The following is a 12,568-nucleotide window of genomic DNA, read 5'->3' as shown; positions in this document are numbered from 1 at the left end:
GAATATTTTTGGGGGGGAAGCAAATGCTGTGACATGGACAACACGGGATACAGCAAAGGTAAAGCAAAGTCTTTCTTGTAAACACTGCAGGGGGAGGGGGGGGTCTGTAACCCTTTAGATGATAAATCATGCTCACAATTTCATTTTAGCAGTGACATAGAGTGTCTTGCCCATTGTGACAGATATCGACTGAGGGATGGAAATAATGAGACAGTAGTTTCACCAATTCCCTGTTTTAATAGGCTTTATTAGTCTTATTAAAATCGTAGATGCAATGGAAGCCTTATTTTCATCCCTGCTGACTACAGAGATGCTTTTGCACGCACGCACACACACACACACACACAAACACACACACACTCTTGCAACATACCCCCATGTTTGTGTGTATGAAAGTATACACATCCTCCAAAGAGGATGTGAAGAGTCTCTGGATAACTCATTTAAAAGAAAATGCCCCGTCAGTGCAGCCCGTAGACCCGTCCATATAGAAAGCACTTGCTTTATTCCAGTGTGATGATAAATAGATCTCATTTTGGAGCTGTCCCATTAAACCGACGACTGATAGTGGTCCAGCTGAGGCTTTCTTGCTTTACTCCTTGCCTAAAGGAAAAGGGCTTTTTGTGCCAAGAGCTTCTCATTCCAGTTCAGCAAGCTTCAAAATGACTGTACTTGCTCTTCAGCAGAAATATGAGGAGAAAACTCTATGGTCCGACAGGCAGTATAGCAATGACTGAGCTCATTATTAGGAATCAATTTTTTGTTGACAATAATTTAAAAAATAAATTCTCTCTACAGCTGCCTCTAAACAGACCTATTCTGATAAACGTCATTGCAAAAATTAATAAATACATCTAAAAAACTTGTTTAGAGCTTACCTGGTAATCTCCATAGTCACAGCTATCCAAACAGATCTCTATTCTCACCCACTGCGAGTAGAGCACTGGGTTATTTCCTGGTGCAGTACTACAGCACCTCCTATTGAACATATTGTACAGTGCTATTGTATCTGTAAAGCTGATAATGAAATGGGTAAGTTTACTGGCCCATTAGACCTTTTCGCCAGGGTGTAAAAAAAACAATATGGGTCTATAATACTTGAATTAAAAATAAGAAGCTGTTTTTTTTTTTTTTTACATTATCAATGAAACAGAATCATAGTCTCATTCAAGGTACCCTAGAAAAAACTAAAGTGATCTTGTTATTCCAAGCTTTTAATTAAGAAAACTGAGTCAAACGAAGAGCCCTATATACATACATACATTCATAAACACATACATATACTCATACATACAAGTAAATATTCGTGTCAGCTTTCCCTGATTGTTCTCGCACCCTGCTCCTATATCCCAGCCCTTCCCCCGCTCCTCTCACTCAGCTGAACTAGACAAGCACAGAGACCCAGCAGTGCTGATACTGGAAGAACACCCAGCAGCTTAGAAAGAGACTAAATCCAACGTCAAAGTTTTCACCAGGTGCCGCTTCTTGCATTTTAAATGGCTGTCATGAGTGGTGTGACTTCCTAATGCAGGGTTCTTAAAGCTGTCCGGAGGCTGCCTGCATAGTGAATTATGCAAATGAAACACTTCTGACAGCTTCTTGTCATATCCTGTCAGTACCACACAGTGGTACAGCACAGCTCGATAGACAGTGGTGTTTCCTTTTGATTTCTCTTGCTTTCACAGCATCCTGGTACAGCCTAGCCCTTGGCTGGAGGTAAATTTATACAGACCTGTACATCACCACAGTATACATGAATAAAACCATCCTGCGTCTCACCAACAGGAGTTGCTGTCTTCAAATGCAAGCACTGAAAGAGATAAACAGCTGAATAATAATCTGTCCAGATATGTTTAAAGCAAGTTTCATGGGTTTACTCATGATGGCCACTACAGATATAGTGTACTTAGGGCTTGTATTTGATTGCTGAAAATACTGTAATATATCACTCACCTTTTAGAGTAATGTATTTTTTTTTTTTAGCTGACTCAGGATTTTCATCTTCAATTCTATTGATTTTGCAAGAGGTTACAGAGGCTCTGCTACTTAATGCAATAACTTTTAATATTCTTTGTTTCTGAACCTGTTACTAAAGAGACAGAGGTATCAAAAAAAAAAAATCCTTACGCAAACAAGAAGGGTGTTGATCATATGTTAGGACTCGCCGAACGAATTAGACAAGGTACTGGAAGGCACACGTTTAACTTCCTGACTGTGAATCAAAAAGATCTGTACTGTAAACTTTGTTCAGCTGAATTTCTAATGCTGGTTCAGTATCGCCAAATGTATTGATTTAGTAGATCCGATCTGTAAAAAGGGGGCCAAGAAAGAAACACGTATTTCGATGACACCTAGATAAAAAGTCAGATTTCACAACTTCCCGGTACATTTTATTTTGCTATACCTGTAAATGATGTCTCATGCATGGTAGTCTATCAATCTGGATACTGGCATTTCCTATATCGTGAAACAGCAGAGAGAGAGAGAGAGAGAGAGAGAGAGACTTTTTCACAAATATGAAATAGCACGAAATAAAACTCAGAAGAACTAACCATTCTCGCTAAGAGGGAAAGAGGTGTAAACATATGCACAATAGGTATGGTGTTCTGGGTTAGTGGCAGTGTTGGCAACCCTGATTCAGTAATGGGTCTCTCTGAAGCATATATTGAGGTCTATTCTATTGATATAAAGAGTAGCGGATCTAAACACTGTTTTAATATTAAAATAAGACCAAACCTAGAATATTTTTACTTTTAATACAATATACTTCAGGGACTCACACACACTTAGAGATGTTGGTTTTCACAAAGTTACATTATTTTAATTAAACAGAGGCATTAATATCTGCCACTGTTGAGATCAACTGAATAGACACTATTGTTCTGAATTGTGCAATAGTTTAATAGTGCCAGATTCGAACACAGGGCTCAAGAGCTGAAAGGCATTAAAAGCTAACGAATGCTGTACTATCTAGACCCCCAATTAATCTTTTTTTCAAATACTTTTCAATACTCCAACTTTTCTGCCAACCCCACAGAAAACACATTTGCTGCTGTCTACTATACTTCCATATCAACGTCACTCTCTTGATTTGAATAGATTTTCAATTGAAATCTTTATTTCTTGTTGTTGTTTGTTTATTTGCACACCGATAACATAACCTGTTCTAAAATACCTGAATTGCCAACTTCAATTTGGCCAGATCCCTTATCTGTGCATGAAACACACCAATTCAAATAGAGTTCAGTTTGCCAGGCTCCCTGGCTCTACTCCAGTTTCTGTCTGCTCATTGATTCAGTGGATTTTCCTGGGGTTTTATCTGTAATAGTCATTAGCATGAACTCAACCCAAGATAAATGTAGGCATTCCACCAAGTGTCTTAGATGTTTGAGCCTGTTAGCTCAGGTGAGGCAGGGCCACATTCCCAGTAATACTACCGAATGAAACACTTTTGTCAGTGCCATTTTCGGAATATGCAAAAGAGATGGAAGATTACCTTAAATTACCAATCCAAAGGTCTGACAGTCATAGATATATGTCTATGGATTCATATTTGCAGTGTCACTTTTTAAAGATGCAAATTTGCAACCAACCTGACAGACCTCAACAATTTGGCTGCTATTATATAACGCTGGCTCTTAATTCACTATCTTACCCCATAGGTATTCAGCCCCAGGACTGTTCGTAGAGGAGATTTATATTATAGACTCAGTTGAATGAATATGCAACTACTGTGAATTGCTGATTTTTTATTCCTTTTTCCTTAGCACATGCAATGTATAACCTTGGTTCCATAAGGACAGGTAGGCAGAGTAGCTAGAGATTTCCCGAGAGAGCCTGATGCCTACCCTCTGCTCCTCCTGATCAGAAGCCAGCAAACTGGAATACAAACACCCCTATTTCCCACCCCCTAAGATTACAATCTGTAGCCTCAGCATCAAAGGGAATGAACCCCCCTCCCACATACACACCACCATAGACAACAGAGAGCCAGGGATCTGCTTAAATAAGACCCCAGCACCCACAAGGTCAGATCTCACTGCTTACAATCCAACAGCGTAAAATATAACTGAGTGTAAAACAAGAACAATCATGTTTTATAGTAGATTCGTGAAAAAAATTAGTTTTATCTTGTCTTACGCACCAGCGTATACTAAATGTATTTCTTCAGTCACTTCTGTGGAATGTATTTGTTTTGATTTGTTTCTTAAGTCTTCACATGTCTTTGAAGATTGTTTGTCAGCTCCTCAGGAGACAATCTCTGCTTTTCATTTGACTCGAGTGTTTGTGACCTTTTAAAACATAACACAGGGATGTGGCACGGGTTCAACATTCCTATATCTGGAAAGGAATAATCTGTAAATGTATTTAATCAAATACACTTTTACCATAACAAGGGCATATTCTATTGAGGAAATGAGAGCTCCAGGACATTACAGTACTTTATATTAGATAAGATTTACTTTAGAATTATTTTGTTAGATCTACGTACTTTAAAGTCTCTTAAAATACTAACTTTGACCATTACAGGTTAGTGCTAGTCATGGCTGTAATTTCCAGACATATTTTTAAAAAGTCGTAAGTGTAGTGCATTGATGATGCAGTCATTCCTTAGAGGTGTTCCATAAGTATAAACATTCTTAAAAGGTGCAGTGGTTCCCACTGGCATTATGTCTACACACACTATGGTCTATGCTGTACAGATCTTTATATATTTTTTTTTTTAATTAGGAGACATTAAATAACTTTCTAGAATAATTTAATACTTCCCCTTTAAGGCAACTGTATTAATAATTCTCTATTTTAAAATTATTTTCTGAATTGATATGCATATGAATTGCCATTTAAATTGAAATATCTCTTCGTAGTAAAATTCAACAATACACGTAAAACATTTTCTAGAGGCCGACATAAGTACATGAAAACCAGGATTCCTTCCTGTTGCTGGTTGACATTTCTGACATTTACATTTCTCCTGCAACGCAAAATGAGTTATATCATACAGTATAATCAGTACTACAGAGACAGAAAAAACTTGGGTACCAGATGTGAGCTTAAAATTACCTGGATAGCTGGGTATCTCTCAGAATCGCAAGTCAAGTTTTTTTTTTTTACCCATCTTGTGCATTTTTCGACAGTGTTTCACCAGGCATCCAGAGAAAGGCAGTAATTCACATGCTGACAGAGCTGCTTGCCTTTTGGTTCGGGCCATGCGTGGAGTAATAGGTGACATCTGCACTGAGAAGGACGAAGGGAAAGTCTGCCGGCTGGCTAAAAAGAATAAAAAAAAGTGACAGCTCTGCTGATGCGGTGAAGATAAATTATGTCTCAGAAGCTCACAAGCTTTTGAAACAGCTGGCAAGAATATTTAATAACTGTTTTTTTCATAATGAAACAATAGATTAGAAGTAGCTGAGTTCTCAGTCCAGGAGTTTATGGGTTGTTGTGTGTTCACTGGTTACTTTCCATGAAGACTAAGACTGTCAAGTTTAATTTTTTATTTTTATTTAAACGATGGCCAGGACCACCTCAAGCAAACAAATAAAGCATTATCTAACAAACAGTTAGGGGTTGAACAGTACATCATGTTTAGTAGTAATCAGTGGTTCTCGTATTTTATTGCTTCCTGGACTATGCAATAATCAGGCCCTTCCACCATGTTGACTCCACCTGCTGCATGTTAAAATATAACAGCAGGTGGAGTCAGACAACAGAGTCCATAGTTCACAATATTGCATGATTTCTCAAGAACCAGGAGAAAGAGACAATGGAAAAAACACATATGCCTGAAAGCAAGATAGAGACAAATGATGAAAATCTCAACACTAGAGCAACAGAACTCGGAGCAATTCAGAAACAAATATCATAACAATAAAAATGATGGGGGAAAACCACAAAACAATTTAACAGCATGTAGTTACAAGTAGGCAAAGGAAGCCATTGTATTTATCAATTCAGATCATCTAACATTCAATGAATGTGCGGGTAACTTATAAAAACAACCAATCAACGTACAAGCCTAGTTCCAGTTAGCCAATAAGAAAAACATAACATACAACCAATCAGTTGGAGATTTTTATGAGGTTCTAACTGGGACTGTTTTATTGCTCTTACAAATTATGTTTATTTTTTAATTTAAAACTGCTATTTAAGATAACAGTTATATGTAAAACATATTTTAACACATTATAGCACACCACACCTTTAATTGGCTCTGTTTAATAACAGGAATGGAACAAATGCCTGGACTGAGACCCAGGATTACCAACCCCTGTTTTAGAACATCAATTTAAAGCTAAGGTCAGCCACAAAGAGCTCTTCTTGTTTAGTGATGTTTTCTCATTATACATTCAATAAGGTTAACCTGGAAACTACTGGCTGATGATTCTGACACAGCTGCTCGAAAGGCAAAAGATAAATGCCCCCACCATCTTCTCCTTCTCCACACCCCCCAGGTTATTTTTAAACCATAAAATAAATGCCAGTTTTAATTAAACTTTAAGATCTGGTTTCAGCTAAATGCATTTGCATTGGTTTGTGAATCACCCCAGGCAGGTCAAGTGACCTTCACTGTCTTGATTTAAAAGGTCAGCTAATGTTTTGACCCTGCTTATTTTAAAGGAGCATGGAAACATTTTGATTAAGAGTACAGGGGGCTGATAATGTTATTTGTACAGCAAGTTCTGCTAATGACACAGAGATACATAACCTCTGGTTTTTCACATGCTGACCAGATTGTTGGGTTTTATTTAACTGCTCATAATCCCCTTTTCAATCATAAAATATACAGAAGACCAAAGTTCAGATTTTCAATGTACACATTGCAGTTTAATATTGTAATACCTTGCCCGAACCTAAAATAATGTATATCAAATTAATTAATATAGATTTATGAATTTAAACTGAAATGTAAAAGCATAGAATATGTTGTTTTACCGCAATTAAAGCTGAATGGGATTTTATTTATTTTTGGCTTTGTCGGAGCACGTCGCAAAGTGAATTTACATTTTGATAGTTTGGATAATCCGCTTCTTTTAAATGTTGCCTTACTGTATGTTCCCAATGTACAGCATACACGTTGAAGGATATGCCAGAGTGCATTTGCAACATCATATTCAAATTATGACATTTGTCCTTTTCATTTGGAAGTTTTTTTTGTAAATTTCATATGAGCAGCAACTAAAGTTTGTTATAAATTACTTATAATGTCGAACCTCTGTGCATTCGTTTTACAAAGAAGTTAACATCAAATTTAGTTTGATGTTAAAAAGTCAAAAATCTAAAATTTTAAGGGGTATAACTACTGTAACCGAGCTGCTTCCACTCGGTTTCGTTGCCCCTTTAAAAACTGACCCAACACACACAGGAATGGATTTTAATGCGCTGGCGCGCTATTTTTAAGTCACAAAAATGAAACAAACACAAAACAAACACCAAGCCTTTTACGAGCACTAACTAAACTCTCTGGAACACCCTGACTATAAATGGGACGGCTAAGCCGTTACCCCACCAAACACAGAACAACAAAACAAAACCTCACCGGTTTAAACTGCAGCCACCTTTTTCTCGACTGCTCGGAAGCAGAGCACCTCTTCTGCCTCCTTCTACTCAGCAGCCTCGAACTAAGTAACTGTTCTTCTCTTATACTCTGCACCTGGTACTAATTTACAATTGCCGCCCAGGAGCAGGGGATAATTAAACAATAAATCAATTAACAATTGCCCTGGGAGTGCATTTTCACATGTTTTTCTGCAGGGAGGAAATTAACCCCCTCCTGCTGTCTTACACTACATTTGTTTATACATATATTACCACTTACAGATGTATAATAGATTACTGTAGAATTAACAGATTCACTGGGGTGTCTTAACTCCACAACCCCAAACTACTAAATACTACACTATAGTATACCCACACAAGCTATACATATTCTTCGAATGATGACACTATTCTCCCTTATCCTCCAGCCCGTTCCTACCTGCCTTTTCCGAATCAATACGTTTTAATAGTCAGTCCGCACTGATTGAGTGTGTGTGTCAGATTTGCAGAGGCTGGAGGGAGAGATTATTAATCAAGATTAAATTCCTTTTTTTCTCCCTGTAATTTGAAGAGGTCCCCCAGGGAGCCAGCATGTTGATTTAGAAGAATGCATTTGCACAAGAGGTTGTAGCACAGATGAATATCTCACGTCATGCTGCCTGTACTTACAAATATGAATATCAGCAGAGACCTGTCTGTGTCTAGATAATGTAAACTGAGCCACTGGTTGCACTTTTATATATAAAGGGGGATTATAAAGTCAGTGGATCACTGTTGCTGCTGCTGCTGCTTAAAACACAAAGCTATGAAATTTGCCAGGTGGAGACACCAATGAATCTAGGACTCTAGAATCTAGAATCATTTATCTGAAGTGTATGTCAACTGTATCCTTTTCCACATTTTAGAAGTATTGTGGTATTGTGGTCACATGCATTGTATCAGAAGTCACAACCTAAATGAATATTATTTCTTGCAGCGGTCAGCCAGAGCTGGTTACAATCCCGACTATTTATTTTTGAAAAAATACATAGATATATTAATATATAGTATATAATACATAAGCACAGTTCAGGTATGGATGATCCTACTACAATAAGTAGCATTCTTTGTTTTACTCCCTGTGTATGTTTTATAAAAGGTGTGCATTATACAACAGATGTTAAATGAAACTGCATGATGCAAAGGGTGCATGCAATATACATGGTGCATGTTATATTCTTAAACGTTACTGTATTATTTTTTTTCTGTCTTGGTACACCCCTCGTCCCGAATGAGTAAGAGGAGGTTGCTTCTCCTTCCCAGAATCTTACTGTGAAATCATGTTGTAATGCTTTAGAGAGTTCAGTATAAATATGTGCATAATAAAATCTGCATCCTAAAGCAACCACTGGCAGAATTTGAGGGAGGAAAGTTAAACTGGATAAAATTAGTCAGTTTTATCTCTGTTTTAGATCTTAGGTTTTTGATAACATTACTGAATTACTTGAACTCAAATTAATTGCAGCATTATTATGTACAGTTGGTATTTACATTAGTCCTTACATTATTTAACTTAGAGATGTAGTGTTATGGGAGAAATAGTACACAGAAGCACTTTACTGGTTTAGCAATCAGAGGATACAATCTGTTTACATCAGACAAGTTTCCAGCCTACAAATTGGAAGTGCAAGCATGTTCTGCTTGGAAGATTAAGTGAATTTTCATCAAGGTTTAAACTGCAGGGAAATAATCTCTCTTTATTTTTTTAATTGGAGCAGTGATAGGAAAGGGTCTTTGTAAGACCTTAGCATGTTGACAGTGAGCCAAGCTGACAAAATTGATACACACCATTACATATGAAAGATTGAGTGATCCAGATAATTGGAATGGGTTGCCAGATGTCTTATAAGATGTATTTGTTAAATGGTCAGGTTCAGGAGATTTTTTCCTTATTACTGTGCTTTGTAAGATGCAGTAATGAAAGGAATTTGAAAAATGAAGCTTTTTTGTGCTAACAATGAAAAACTGGTTGTACTTTATTTGAAGTGGACACTACAGTATATAGGATTAATAACATCTGTATACTGGCTAACATTGTATAATTTGTGCATAACCTTTCTGTGTCACTTTGAAAAACCAACATAACATACATAACATATGTATTGATAATGTTGTCATAATGTACTTTCACTCAACATTTTAAATATGTGTCTTGTGCCCTCAATAACTAATTGTTATTAGACATATTTAAGACATATTTAAGGGGTAATGGTATTGCTGTGGCATGTGGCTAGGTAAAAATTGAGCTCCAATCAATAAATAATTATTACATTTGTCCTTACTGAATTAATCTAAAGCAAGCATCAATTCAACATTCATATGCTATTGTTTTTTGTTATAAGTGTTACCAAAACAAATATGACTTCACAGTTGACAAAATATTGTAAATATATGCATTTATTATGCATGTAGTCATGTGTTATGTAGCCTTTATGAAGGTGTTATAAATGCTATATGGTGCTCAATTCAATTAAAGTGTTACCCAAAAATGGTTACTGTATATATGCTGTTTTTTCCAAGAGTTAAAGCTGTTTTGGTCAATGTTCTAGGTGGTTGGCTTTTGTCTGAATGTCATTTGAGTGTATGAAGAGTAAAGCTGTTTTTATATTAGATGTTCCTTGAAATGTGCTTGCTTGAAATGGGCTTGCTTGAAATGTCTTCATGTCTCTAGCAGTCCCTAGCAAAACAGCACATTCTATTCATATTAACAAGTCTATACTTGAGGACCTGGCTTTCTTCATAGCTGCAAATGATAATCTGCTAATCTGTTGACTTTAAGGGTGTTACAGAACTTTGGTTAATACCTGAGGAATGTATCTTCAACACGCTCGACTGATAACATTCAAAACAGAGAAACCTGGAAGGAATAGAATAGATAAGCATAACATTATAGAAAAAACATAGCACTCACATAAATGCTCCATCAACATTTCTATTCTAATAAAGGCCAATAATGGAGTTAAAAGTAAGTGCATGAACGCTGTGTTTATTCTTCAATACTAATAACATTACACTCAGCACTGCTAATTGCAATGCACAAAACCTTATTCCATTAAGTCCTGCAAAAACATTAAAAACAAAACAAAAAAAAATTGTTGAAATGTTTGTTGACTTTCCTACTGTTTATTCAAATATGATTGCTTAATATATTTTTGGGGATTTGGAAGAGTTAAATGTGAGGGTTTCTTGTGGCAAAACCAGATATTATTGATTTATAAAATCAAGCATATTGTGCTGCTGATGTGAGTATTGGAGCAGATTAAGCTGGGAAATGGATCTGACAATCTTCAGGGAGGGCTGGAGGGCAGCAGTCTTGAGGCTGGTTAATCCAGAGCACGTTTCCATGCGCTGTGTTCAGTGTCAGCCATCTCTTCACTGAGGAAAAAAATATTCCAGCACCAAACTAGCACTGACCAATTCAGTCGCTTTTGGAATGACTATCCTAATATAGCTCTGCTTACTTTTTTTTAATTATTCTGCTCTATCCTCTGTTGACTACTGACATTAATTTCAACAACATACAACCTCAAGACAGTGTTTTATCCACCCAAAAATGTATATTAATTAAAGGGTATTGTGATTTTATGTCAAAGTTGCAGGTCCTTACTTAACGTTCCACTGCTCAACACTGGAAAATAACAAAATACCAAAAAATGTATGTAGGATACTTACTCTGAGTAATTCACCAAGTTTGGAATATCAGGGCCTCTTATGCACTCAGAAAACAGACTTCCTGTCATCATGCTTTTTGTAGTGATGAAACATTTCTGCAACACTAAAGGAATCCTACGCTGCTGTGCCTCCCATGCCATTGTATCCTCCAGTGTAGACACTGTTATGCTCTGATTGTCATCCATACACAAAGGCATGACTTCCCTCTCTGAATGCATTTTACCCTCTATCCAACAGTAACACAAAATACAGGAACATTTTTTAAAGTCCTTCCCTTATTTATTTAATTCCCTTTGATGTGTTGCTTCCATACCTTACTTTTTTGCCATGCCAATTGTATTGTCAAGAAACAGGTCCATTTGCTGCTGTACCTTGGCACCATGTCCATTGTATTTCATGGTCTACAATTAGTACTATTATGGCTTCTTCAGGATAAAAAAAACCCAGCATATTCAAGGAAATATTACTATTATTATTTTTTTCGTGAAGCACCACATGGTCATTGTCCATTTCAGCAACTGTCTGAACCACACTTATTGACATCTCTGATCTTCACATGATCAACTAGTCACATGCTCAACATGATCTCCACTGATTGGACTTTGGCAACATAGGAAAAAAAATGCCCCATGTATCTCAATGTAAATTCCAAGGCTATTAAAGGATATTGTATTGTTTTTGGAAACATGTTTATTTTTGTTTGTTGGGCTTACAATAATTGCATGATATTTATCAATGAAGATCTAGGTTTGACAACAGGCTTGTCATTTCTGTGGTCTTGTGAGCTAAAGAAGCTGTGTGCAACTATTCAGAAACAATCATGGGAAATCTGAAGTAACTTCACAAGGGGCATGATACTGGGTACCAGTGTAACTGGATCTTTCCTTTACTCAATGGCAACATTGACGAACATGCCCATCAAGACTTCCGGGTGCTCTTAGAATGGCAGTGTTTGCAGAAAACCATGACTGGAAAATACAACTCAGGTTCAAAGCATGTCATCTGCATGTTTGCAGATGTTCGCAAAGTATTGTGACCAGCAACAGACATGCAGCAGTGGCCCAGATCAGTGATGCCTCAAACACTGGATGACACAAACCTGGCAAACTAATTAACATCAGGGCTGAAGACATTTAAATACTTGGCCTTAAGTTTAGAGAACAGGAAATGGTTCCATTAGAAACTGGAAATGTTTAAATGAAAGATACTCCGGGAGCATGTTACAGCAGTTCAAATACTTCAATCTGTATGTAGATGCTTGAATCGAGAGCTTCTGTTTCTGAATTATTTCTGAGTAGAAAAATCAACCACCTGCTAC

At 36.9% G+C, this 12,568-nt stretch overlaps 1 long non-coding RNA gene across 1 annotated transcript; it reads right to left on the bottom strand.

Annotated features, from left to right (window-relative positions):
* Positions 1-235: 235 nt before the first annotated feature.
* Positions 236-7,601, bottom strand: LOC131697664 (uncharacterized). The gene is made up of 4 exons (XR_009307431.1): positions 7,541-7,601; positions 5,065-5,271; positions 2,405-2,457; positions 236-1,810 (listed from the first exon to the last, which is right to left on the bottom strand). It is a non-coding gene; the product is annotated as an uncharacterized LOC131697664 (long non-coding RNA).
* Positions 7,602-12,568: the final 4,967 nt, after the last annotated feature.

This window comes from Acipenser ruthenus, chromosome 16 (assembly GCF_902713425.1).
Source record: "Acipenser ruthenus chromosome 16, fAciRut3.2 maternal haplotype, whole genome shotgun sequence".
Lineage (NCBI taxonomy): Eukaryota > Metazoa > Chordata > Actinopteri > Acipenseriformes > Acipenseridae > Acipenser > Acipenser ruthenus.
Note: the sequence above shows the minus strand (reverse complement) of the source record. Positions and strands in the feature narration are given on the sequence as shown.